The sequence below is a fragment of the Anomaloglossus baeobatrachus genome, chromosome 4 (assembly GCF_048569485.1).
Source record: "Anomaloglossus baeobatrachus isolate aAnoBae1 chromosome 4, aAnoBae1.hap1, whole genome shotgun sequence".
Lineage (NCBI taxonomy): Eukaryota > Metazoa > Chordata > Amphibia > Anura > Aromobatidae > Anomaloglossus > Anomaloglossus baeobatrachus.
In genome coordinates, this window is record NC_134356.1 from 26,077,348 (window position 1) to 26,090,676 (window position 13,329).

Genomic DNA, 13,329 nt, shown 5'->3' on the forward strand with positions numbered 1-13,329 from the left:
ATGGCCTTTTTAGAATCATCTGGAGCCAACTTAAAAAACTGCCAGACTCGGGAAGACCTAACATTTGTACAGGCACCTTGTGTCGTCGTGTTGTTCCGGGGAACGGTTGCCTGACTTCTGCCTGGGGCCACCACCCTGCTTCTTACTGCCTGTTGTGATGCTACGCCTCCCTCCCCCTGTGCACTGCTGTCCTCGCTCTGCATATCCTCCTGCCAGGTTGGGTCAGTTACTGGATCATCCACCACGTCGTCTTCCTCTTCCGCACCCTGCTCCTCCTCCTGACTTGCTGACAATTGTGTCTCATCATCGTCCACCACTTGTTGAGACACGTTGCCAACTTCGTGAGAACGTGGCTGCTCAAATATTTGGCTATCTGTACAGACGATCTCCTCATGACCCACTTCAATATGAGCTGGCGAGAGGCCAGAATGTGTGAATGGAAACGTGAACAGCTCTTCCGAGTGTCCAAGTGTGGGATCATTAATGTCCGAGGAGGACGTGTACTCAGCCTGGTGGTAGGAAGGAGGATCAGGTTCAGAAATGTGCGGTGCAGTATCACGGCTACTGACACTTGACCGTGTGGAAGACAGAGTGTTTGTGGTGGTGCCAATCTGACTGGAAGCATTATCTGCTATCCAACTAACAACCTGTTGACACTGGTCTTGGTTCAAGAGCGGTGTACTGCTGCGGTCCCCAAGAATTTGGGACAGGACGTGCGAGCGACTAGATGTGGCCCTTTGTTGTGGCGAAATTAGAGCTTGCCCACGACCTCGGCCTCTGCCTGCACCACCATCACGTCCACTTCCTTGTTCCTTGCCAATGCCCTTGCGCATTTTGCAATGCTGTGCTGACGTGTATTCACTACTTGTGCGTTATATCAAAGTTTGTGGAAATTGCACACAAGTGCACCTGTACGCTGCCACCGACAGGCACACACGTGCGGTTTTAAAAACCAAGCACGGACGCACTAAGAACCTAACAGGTTTTTTTGGGGAGCGACAATTACAGACAAGTCAGACACTATCTGGACTGTTTTAGACTGTGTACACCAGCCCCAGATATGATGAAGGCTGGTATACGGTCACCACTAGGAATGGCTATATATACCCTGCCTGCCTGCCTGCCTGCCTGCCTGTATACTGGTACAATAGTCCTGACAAGGACTCTTCTGGTCACTAGCCTGTATTCAGACCTGGCTATACCCTGCCTGTATATAGCAACAATAGTCCTGAGAAGGACTCTGCTACTGTACTCCGACCTGGCTATACCCTGCCTGCCTGTATACAACTAGAATAGTCCTGAGAAGGACTTCTGGTCACACTGTTTGCAGCCCTGCTACGGAAATAGCTATAAAGGGCCGCAAACCTTTCCCTGAAGCAGCGACCCTCTCCCTGCACTGACTGTCTGGATAGCTGTGAGCAGAGCACAGCGCGCCGGCCGGTATAAAGGCTCGGTCACGCTGTGCAGGCCGGCCAATCACTGCAATTCCACAACTAACAGGGCTGTGGCATTGCAGTGGTCTGCCAGCCAATCCCTGCATGAGGGCTGGCTCTCAAAAGAGCGCCAACATGCAGGGATGAAGACCACGAGTACAGCACGAGTATCGCGAGATTACTCGGTCCCCGCCGAGCAGCCCGAGTACAGCGATACTCGTGCGAGTACCGAGTAGTTACAAGCATGCTCGCTCATCACTACTGTCTACTCTACCACGTTTTTATGGCGAGAGCACTCTGCACATTAAACTGTTGGCCCACCGGTTTTCTTCGAACATGGCCAAAGTGGCATTCCTAATGTCGCCCCTCGGTGGGGAGGCTCTTGTTTGGGTAAACCTCCTGCAAGAGAGAAGTGAACCGGTCACCTCTGGCGTCCTAATAGAGCAATATGTACATATTGATATGTGCCGCCCCCACGTCAGCAGCCGGGCTGCTCGGATCCGGATCCGCGGTGGCTCAAGGGGCGTCCGGACCCTTATGTATCATAAGCCAGGGAAGGAGTCTTGCGAGGATAATTTGCATATTCCCAGTGCCTTCTGGGATAAGTGAGTCACCGCGAGCTCAAGGAGAACCGGGTTTTGGCCGTTACAGCCGGAAGGAAGACTTCTGAAAACCGAATTTTAGCCTGTCTTCTTCATTGTGAGCGTGAGTCAGCAAAGTGTGAGCAAAAGTAAGTGTGAGTAGAATTGTTTGTATTTAGTTGTTTAATTACTTAACATTTGTTTAGTGCTATCCCCATTAGAAAATGTGCTCCACTATTGCTAATGCGATCCAGTGTACATCTTGTCTCATGTATGCAGTCCTTGAAAAGCCGTTCGAGGGTGCATACCGTTGTTCGAGATGTGCGCACGTTGCACATTTGGAAGCCCAGGTACTGGATCTAAATGAGCAGCTGGCAACTCTGAGATGCATTAGCAATATGGAAAGGAGTTTGCTGCTCACTGAGCAGCAGCTTGCTGGGTCAGATGTGGGGGAGGATCGTAGTAGGGAGCGGCAGGACGGTGAGGTAGGTAGCTGGGTGACAGTTAGAAAGGGGGGTAAAGGGAAAAGTGCTAGGAAGGCTAGTCCTGAACTGACACACCCCAATAGGTTTGCAAACTTGGCAGATGAGGGGGATGTCATTACAAGGGTAGCATTGCTGCAGCAAGGCATGACCTCTGAACGCCAGAGGAGTGTCTGCTCCAGGAAGGGGGGGAATAGGAGTGCAGGGCAGGCAAGACAGGTACTGGTAGTGGGGGACTCAATTATTAGGGGGACAGATAGGGCAATCTGTCACAAAGACAGGGATCGCCGAACTGTGTGTTGTCTTCCTGGCGCTCGAGTTCGGCACATCGCTGATCGGGTTGACAGATTACTGGGAGGGGCTGGAGAGGACCCATCGGTCGTTGTACACATTGGCACAAATGACAAAGTTAGAGGTAGGTGGAAGGTCCTTAAAGATGATTTCAGGGAATTAGGTTGTAAGCTTAAAGCATGGACCTCAAAGGTGGTATTTTCGGAAATACTACCTGTGCCACGAGCCACACCAGAGAGGCAAAGAGAGATCAGGGAGGTTAACAGGTGGCTCAGGAATTGGTGTAGGAAAGAGGGTTTTGGGTTCCTGGAGAATTGGGCCGACTTTTCAGTTGGCTAAAGATTCTATGCTAGGGATGGGCTGCATCTTAATGGGGAAGGTGCAGCTCTGCTGGGGCAGAAAATGGCTAGAAGGTTGGAGGAGTGTTTAAACTAGGAATGGGGGGCGAGGGTATTCACTTTATAGAAGGGGAATGTAGTGCAGATAGTGACCAGGGCACAAGTAATGAAATTGGGGGTGGTACGGGGGGAAGGGTTAGGACAGTTAATACAGTAAGCAGGAATACAGGTACAGAGTCATACGTAACGTGCATGTACACTAATGCCCGAAGCCTCACAAATAAGGTGGAGGAATTAGAATTAATATTGTTGGAAGAAAATTATGACATAGTTGGGATATCAGAGACATGGCTGGATGAGAGCTGTGACTGGGCTGTTAATTTACAGGATTATAGCCTATTCAGGAATGACCGTACAAATAAGCGAGGGGGAGGGGTGTGTCTATATGTAAAATCATCCTTAAAACCCATCCTGCGTGACAACATATGTGAGGGTACTGAGAATGTAGAGTCCCTATGGGTGGAGATAAGGGGGGGGGAGAATGAATAATAAAATACTGATAGGGGTTGTCAGGTTTCCGGGATTTCCAGTTCTCTTTTGAAAGAGCTTGCCCTCGGTTAACATGGAGTTTACTGTTCTGTTGCCCTACTTCCTGTCTAGCTGCTTAAAAGGCCGCCTCTAAGCCTAGTCCAGTGCCTGAGTATACTGCTTGCTGTGTGCTCCTGCTTTGCTGCTCCTATTTCCTGATTGACATTCGCATCCTCCTGAAAGACCACCGACGCCGACTCTGGACCTTACCCGGTTTCATCCAGCTGTGCCCGGACTCCGTCTGCCGTCTTTGGTCAGCACTTTTGCCCGGTTCCTTCTGGTTCGTAACCACTCTGGACTATCATCCCGTACGGACACTTCTGGACTTTACCTTTTGCCCCTTGTGTCCCGGCTGCTGCGCATTTAGGCCTTCCGGGGTGATTGCGAGACAGTCCCTGTATAGGGGTTCGCTCTTGGTGGTCTCCCTGGGGGAGTCCGGTGCGTGGCCCCGGGAATTCCCTTCGCTCCGATCCGGGAAGGTATTTCGTGTGTTATTGTTCTACTGTGTTTGTTCCGTTTGTGTACCTATCGTGGTTACATATTATAAACATCTCTGTACCAAGAACTCGTCTCTGGTTGTCATTGCCCTAACGCTATCGAGATCCTCAGAACATACAATAGTATTACATTATACTCAGGCCTAAAAAAAAGGATTTCGCTGGGGCAATGACTGAGACACGAGTAGATCAGCTTTTTTCCATGATTAACTCCTTGCAGCAGGAGATGGAGGCGGTACAAACTAAACTTAGAGATGTGGAGGCACAGCTAGGCCATGATCACCAGGTACTGGGTCCGGCTATTCAGGATTTGCAAACCAGAGTGGAGGCTCAGGAAGCCGCCCCCACTACGTCCGTATCTGCTGCTGGTATGCCTAGGTTACCCCCATTTCGTTTCAATGGTGATCGTAGTCAGTTTCGTGGTTTTGTCAACCAGTGTATACTATTTTTTGATGTACATGCTGATTATTACCGTTCTGACCGCTCGAAAGTGTTATGTATAATCATGTTATTAACCTCCCGAGCACTGGCTTGGGCTAATCCTATGATAGAGAATCGGGATATCCGTTTAAATCACCTGGATGACTTTCTGACCGCAATGGCGCAAATGTTTGATGATCCGAACCGCCGTGCTACCGCTGAATCGGCTCTCCTTTCCTTACGTCAGGGAAAGCGGTCTGTCGTTGAATACGCCACTGAGTTCAAGAGGTTAGTGGTAGACACTGACTGGGGAAACAATGCGTTATTATCAGTTTTCAGAAAGGGTTTGTCCGGTACCATCAAGGACGAGTTAGCTCGTTCCGAATCTCCAGGTGATTTCGAACTGTTTCTCCAACACTGTGTGCGTATTGATACCCGCTTGACGGAACGTAGACAGGAAAAATGGGCAGCTGTAAACCGGGTAACCAACTTTGCGTTTCCTTCCAGAGAACCCGCTCCCAGGACGCCACGGGAGGCCGAGGACGTTCCTATGCAAGTGGACTCTCTGCAAAAGCGAGAGACCAACGAACGTCGTGAACACCGGCTCCGTGAGCGTTTGTGTTTCTATTGCGGTCAATCGGACCATTTCTTGATCGACTGCCCGAGACGTCCAAATCGCCCAAATAAGGTATTGGCAGCCATGGCAGAGTGTGACAACACGGACGCAGAGTCCGATATCTCTGAGGCAAGTGGACACCTGGATGCGGTATTTCCCTTGACTGTAATGTCAACATCACCTAAGGACTCAGAAGGGAAATACACCCATTGCTCGCTTCCCATTCAGATCCGGTGGGAGGGACAGTTAATACCTACATCTGCAATGATAGACTCTGGGGCAGGGGGTAATTTCATGGACTCTTCTTTTGCCAGGAAACACGGTATCCGGACTCGGCAACGATCCTCACCGGTTACCATGGAGACGGTAGACGGATCTCCGTTAGTTTCTGGACCAGTTGATCAGGAAACAGTACCCCTAGAATGCGTGATGAAGCCAGGTCAGCAGGAGACCCTTGTTTTCATGATGATTTCTTCTCCCCATTTTCCGATCATTTTAGGAATTCCGTGGCTACGGTCTACCAATCCAGTCATCGATTGGGAGACTAAGGAAATATCCTTCCCACCGCAGAGTGGTCCGACCATAAGTCCAACTGTACCGGTTCCAGTAACACCGACTGCGGAGGGCACTGTACAGGTACCTGTTTTACCCTCGGTTTATCATGACTTCGCGGATATATGCGACAAAAGAAAAGCAGATCGGCTTCCCCCGCATAGACCGTATGATTGCCCCATAGACTTACTCCCAGGGGCGGAGATCCCGTTTGGTCATGTCTACCCGTTGGCGACACCTGAGCTAGAAGCACTAAAAGAGTACATCGATGAAAGTCTAGCCAAGGGATTTATTCGCCCGTCTACCTCACCAGCAGGGGCACCCATGTATAAGGTAGGGGACTCAGTATGGTTATCCACCAAGAACCTGAGATTGGCTGTTCCTTCGCAGAAGCTGGGACAGAAGTTCATCGGTCCGTTTAAGATCACCGGGATCGTGAGCCCTGTGGCCTGTCAGCTACGGTTACCGCACCATCTAAAGGTTCACCCGGTCTTTCATGTTTCTCTCCTCAAACCCGTTTCTCCTAATACGTTCCATGGTCGTGTCGTGCCTCCTCCTCCGCCTGTGATGGTTGACGGCGAGGAGCAGTTCGTGGTTGAGGACATTATTGACTCCCGGCTCCATCGTCATAGGCTTCAGTATCTGGTACGTTGGCAGGGGTACGCCCCCGAGGACGATTCCTGGGAACCGGTGGGTAACATTCGGGCACCCCGGAAGATTGCTCAGTTTCATCGGCGGTACCCGGACAAGCCAGGCCCTGATCCGTCCTGAGGCCGTTTCTGGGGGGGGGAGTAATGTCAGGTTTCCGGGATTTCCAGTTCTCTTTTGAAAGAGCTTGCCCTCGGTTAACATGGAGTTTACTGTTCTGTTGCCCTACTTCCTGTCTAGCTGCTTAAAAGGCCGCCTCTAAGCCTAGTCCAGTGCCTGAGTATACTGCTTGCTGTGTGCTCCTGCTTTGCTGCTCCTATTTCCTGATTGACATTCGGATCCTCCTGAAAGACCACCGACGCCGACTCTGGACCTTACCCGGTTTCATCCAGCTGTGCCCGGACTCCGTCTGCCGTCTTTGGTCAGCACTTTTGCCCGGTTCCTTCTGGTTCGTAACCACTCTGGACTATCATCCCGTACGGACACTTCTGGACTTTACCTTTTGCCCCTTGTGTCCCGGCTGCTGCGCATTTAGGCCTTCCGGGGTGATTGCCAGACAGTCCCTGTATAGGGGTTCGCTCTTGGTGGTCTCCCTGGGGGAGTCCGGTGCGTGGCCCCGGGAATTCCCTTCGCTCCGATCCGGGAAGGTATTTCGTGTCTTATTATTCTACTGTGTTTGTTCCGTTTGTGTACCTATCGTGGTTACATATTATAAACATCTCTGTACCAAGAACTCGTCTCTGGTTGTCATTGCCCTAACGCTATCGAGATCCTCAGAACATACAATAGTATTACAGGGGTGTGTTATAAGACGCCGAATATTATGGAAGAGGTAGAGAATCTCCTCATAAAGCAAATTGATAAAGCAGCGAGTCTCGGAGAGGTAATTATTATGGGGGACTTTAACTATCCTGATATAAATTGGGGAACAGAAACTTGCAGTTCCAGCAAAGGAAATAGATTTTTGATAACAATGAAAGATAATTACTTTTCACAAATGGTACAGGACCCCACAAGAGGGGGAGCACTACTAGACCTTGTACTAACCAATAGGCCAGACCGCATATCAAATATACAAGTTGGGGGTTACTTGGGGAATAGTGATCACAAAATAATAAGTTTTCATGTATTCTTTAGTAAGATGTCTAGTAGAGGGGCTACAAGGACACTAAACTTCAGGAAAGCAAATTTTAAACGGTTGAGAGATGATCTTAGTGCAATAAAATGGGATGATGTACTAAGTAATAAAAGTACACAAAGCAAATGGGAGACTTTTATGAGCATCCTGAATAGGGCTTGTGCAGAAAATATACCCTATGGGAACAAACATCCTAGAAATAGGAGGAAACCCCTATGGCTAAATAGAGCTGTAAGGGAAGCAATAAAAGAAAAACAGAAAGCCTTAAAAGAATTAAAGAGGGTAGGTAGTGATGAGGCATTATATAATTATAGAAAATTAAATAAAATATGTGAAAAGCAAATTAAGTTAGCTAAGTTTGAGACAGAGAGACTCATTGCGAGAGAAAGTAAAAATAAACCTAAAATATTCTTTAACTACATAAACAGTAAAAAACTGAAAAGCGATAGTGTTGGCCCCCTTAAAAATAGTCTTGGTGAAATGGTGGAAGGGGATGAGGGTAAAGCCAACCTGCTGAATGACTTTTTTCCTACGGTTTTTATACAAGAAAATGCCATGGCAGATGACATGACCAGTGATACCATAAATTCACCCTTGAATATTACCTGCTTAACCCAGCAGGAAGTACGCTGCCTCCTCGAAATCACTAAGGTTGACAAATCTCCGGGCCCGGATGGCATACACCCCAGAGTACTACAGGAATTGAGTTCTGTGATAGATAGACCATTATTTTTAATCTTCTCAGATTCCTTAATAACTGGGTCGGTACCGCAGGACTGGCGCATAGCAAATGTGGTGCCAATATTCAAAAAGGGGACAAAAACTGAGCCGGGAAATTATAGGCCGGTAAGTTTAACCTCTACGGTTGGTAAAATCCTTGAGGGTTTCTTGAGAGATGCTATACTGGAGTATCTCAAGAAAAATAACCTTATGACAGAGTATCAACATGGGTTTATGAGGGATCGATCCTGTCAAACTAATTTGATCAGCTTCTATGAAGAGGTAAGTCCAAGCCTGGACCAGGGAAATGCAGTGGATGTTGTGTATATGGACTTTTCAAAAGCTTTTGATACGGTGCCACACAAAAGGTTGGTACATAAAATGAGAATAATGGGGATAGGGGAAAATATGTGTAACTGGGTTAAAAACTGGCTCAGTGATAGGAAACAAAGGGTGGTTATTAATGGTACGTACTCGGACTGGGTCTCAGTTCATAGTGGGGTACCACAGGGGTCAGTATTGGGCCCGCTTCTTTTCAACATATTTATAAATGACCTTGTTGGGGGCATGCGGAGTAGAATTTCAATATTTGCAGATGATACTAAACTCTGCAGGGTAATCAATACAGAGGAGGATAATTTTATATTACAGGGAGATTTATGTAAATTGGAGGATTGGGCTGAGAAGTGGCAATTGAAGTTTAATGTAGATAAATGTAAGGTCATGCACTTGGGTAGAGGAAATAACATTTATGATTATGTACTTAATTGTAGAACACTGGGTAAAACAGACACAGAAAAAGACTTGGGTGTATGGGTGGATGGTAAACTTCACTTTAGTGGCCAGTGTCAGGCAGCTGCTGCCAGGGCTAATAAAATAATGGGATGTATTAAAAGAGGTATAAGTGTTCATGAAAAAAATATAGTTCTACCTCTGTACAAGTCACTAGTGCGACCGCACGTAGTATACTGTGTACAATTCTGGTCACCGATATATAAGAAGGACATAGCTGAACTGGAGAGGGTGCAGAGAAGAGCGACCAAGATTATTAGAGGAATGGGGGGGCTGCAATACCAAGACAGGTTATTAAACTTGGGGTTATTTAGTTTGGAAAAACGAAGGCTTAGGGGGGATCTAATCACAATGTATAAATATATGAGGGGACAGTACAGAGACCTTTCCAAAGATCTTTTTACACCTAGGCCTGCGACTGGAACACGGGGGCATCCGCTACGTCTTGAGGAAAGAAGGTTTAATCATAATCACAGACGAGGATTTTTTACTGTACGAGCAGTGACTATGGAACTCTCTGCCGCATGATGTTGTAATGAGAGATTCACTACTCACATTTAAGCAGAGCCTGGACGCCTTTCTTGAAAAATGTAATATTACCAGTTATGTATATTAGATTTTATGACAGGGTATTGATCCAGGGAACTAGTCTGATTGCCGGATGTGGAGTCAGGAAGGAAATTTTTTCCCCATTGGAACTTGTTTGCCACATTGGGGTTTTTTTTGCCTTCCTCTGGATCAACATGTTAGGCTACGGGTTGAACTAGATGGACTTAGAGTCTCCCTTCAACCTTAAAAACTATGATACTATGATACTATGACCCGGGGGGTCGTGTGGCCACTCAAAATGAAGGGGGTATTTACAGGGAATTATAAATTTAGAGTTTGTGACGCCACCTGTGGTGTGTGGTAAGGTGGAGTACCACCGCTGTCCTGTCCATCCTGTCTGTCCTGTTATCGGAGATGCGACATTGTACTTTGCGGGGTCGTTATTGGTTTATTATTTTCTATATTCCTATGGACAAATAAAAATAAATATTGAACACTCTGTTTAAATTGTTTTTCCCAAGTTTGGAAGTTATCACTTATCTTCTGGAATGGGGATGACTTTCCAATCGCTGTGGATCTGATGGCTGGGTCCCCACAATCCTGAGAAATGTGGCTGTGAAGACGCCATGTAAATGGAGTTGTAGTTGATCATTCGCTCTGCTGCGCCATTCACATGTGGCTCTTACAATAACTGTAAAACAGAAGAGAGGACAAACGATCAAAGCCCAATAAGAATAAGAATCAAATTCATACAAAAAGTGATTTTATTATTATTAACAAGTGTTCTCACAAGTATTTCAGTGGACACAAAATATGCATCATATATATCATATAAAACTCAAATTTATACAGCGGAGTTGTGTGGTTGTGACCACCATAGCATATCCTATTATAGTATATAGCCTCTAGTCATGCTCATAATATCTATATTAATATGATAGAGGGTATATTTATTCAAAAACATCCAGCATATGTGTCTATATATATACTGATAGTCACTTTCAAGTAACTTTTACAAATGGCCAGCAGGGGTCACTATATCATTTTGACAATTGGACAGCAGGAGTCGCTATGCCGTGGATTTAACTAGCAATCAATGTATGGCCAAAAAGAGACCTATGTATCATGTACTAGATATCCAGCTAGATATACAGATCCTGCAAACCTTCAATCAGCATTGCCGTACTGGACATCAAAACTAGCAGGCAATCCCATATATTCTGGCATATTATATCCACCAAACCCAGGGATCACCAAAGTATACAGACCGCTATACCATAAGATTTTACTAGCAATCAATATACAGCCATAAAATACATGGATTAGACTATGGACTTGACTAGTATAAACAGATAACCAGCAGGGGTCGCTACACCGTAGACTATACTGATGACCAATATGCAGCCAAGAAAGACCTATATATCATATGCTAGACATCCCAGTCATAATGCCTCAGATCGACATCACCGCATCAAAACCAAGGCTAACTAAACTACCGTTGTTATAGCATGTCATATAAATCAAGCCATAGTGGTCACCAAGACATACAAATTGTAATTACCGCTGTGTAAGTGGAACTCCCGACACGTGTTTCGGCTTCTCAACCTTCGTCAGGGGGCGTGTCTAATAACCCGGGAGCACAGGCTTTAAATACTGCCTGTCTCCAATCATCATCAACCCCTTGGATGACGCGCGCGTTGTCATGACGCCTTGCCGACGCTAATCCAGCTACCGCGTCACCAGTTATCAGCCCCAGGATATTATAACCCGGGAGTGAAAAACCAGTATAGACACAGCAGACTGGTCAGGGCCGGCCGCCAGTGACAGCCGTGCGTGCAGGTATCAGATGAAATATATGTGCAAAAAACATAATAATTATGTGATATATATAAACTGGTGATCTGAAAAATATCATCTCATGAGACTGAAGTAATATGGAATAATATGTATGTACCCATCTACAATTTCTGGCATATAAGTATCTACAAAGAAGATGACAGTTGAGGATATTGAGACAAGACGTATAATGTTGTAAAATAGTATATAGACTACCATATTTATACACATTTCCAAATCACATAAAGACAGGAGGATAAACAAAAGTCCCCCATTAGTCAAACGGCCATAGTGGTTTCTATTTAACATTTTTCATATATCCACTGAACGATATCATTCGACCGTTATCCATTATATCAGCTAATGCACAAAAAATAAGATGTCAAATCCTCAGTCTTTTCCATTTAATTTTCTTCCGTCAATAGATATATCATCATTCATGAGAAAAAATTCACAGATAACTAGAAATAATAAAACAAGAGGGTTAATTAGACACAAATTAATTAACACTATAAAAGTAGATGCATCTACGGCACATAAATATATATAGGGCGTTCCAGGTCCTGTATGACAAAAACAGCATAATATACTATAAAAATGACGCGAAGCTAATATTTTCATTGAGGCCAGATGGACACACAGTACCCAATGTGTATATCCATCTGGCCTCAAGTTGGGCCAATCTCCTGCTGATCTCACCACCCCTTATCCCCAAGTCAATTTGGTCGATACCTTTTACCCTTAGTAGGCCACTATTACAGGAATGAAATTTGTAAAAATGTCTTGGAAGGGTTTTTAGACCTTCAATATCAGTCGCATTGCGTGCAGCTTCAATCCCCAATATATGCTCACGAGTGCGTACCTTCAGCTGACGTGTCGTGAGTCCTATATAGATTTTGGGACAAGGACATGTCGCATAATATATAACTGCCCTAGAGTTGCATGTTATATATTTCCGTATTTCATATGTTTTAAGATTTTTAGCGTCAGTGAAGGTACTCTCACGGCATATATTGGGGCATGCGACGCACCCTCCACACGGGAAGCATCCCAATTTTACATTGGGTTTGAAATTTCCCAAAAATGTGGGATCTCTTCTATTGCTCCCATAGTGGCTACGGATCAAATGATCCCGAAGGTTTTTATTCCTACGCATGGTAATCGATATCTTCTCGGGGACAATTTTGTTAAGGGTGGGGTCAGCTTGGAGTATGGGCCATGCCTTCTCCAGGCATTCACGTATGGATGGAATTTGCGCACAATAGTTGGTCACAAAGCGAATTTTGTCACTTGACTCAGATTTCGGTTGGGAATATAATAGTGAATTTCTAGATGAATGTTTGGCTCTGTGGTATGCTTTTTTTATTACTCGCCCACTATACCCACTCTCTTTAAATCTTGCCTTAAGATTGTGAGCCTGTTGTTCGAAATCCACATCAGTCGAGCAGATCCTCCTAAGCCGGAGAAACTGCCCGACCGGTACCGATCTGATCATAAATTGGGGATGGGCAGAAGATGCATGGAGGAGCATATTTGTTGAAGTCGGTTTACGATATAGATCTGACTGTAGGAAACCGTCATCATCCTTCCTTATCAAAACATCCAGGAACTCAATCTGTTCAAAGGACCACTGAAACGTGATTTTGATGTTGCGTCCCCCCGAATTCATTCCCTGCATAAATAAATTAAGTTCCTCAACCGACCCCTGCCAGATCATGAAGATATCGTCGATGTACCGCGCCCAAAATAGGACGCGGTCCATCAACGGCTGCTGATCTGACAGGAGGAGGTCCCTCTCCCACAGCCCCAGGAATAAATTAGCATATGAGGGGGCAAAAGCCGCCCCCA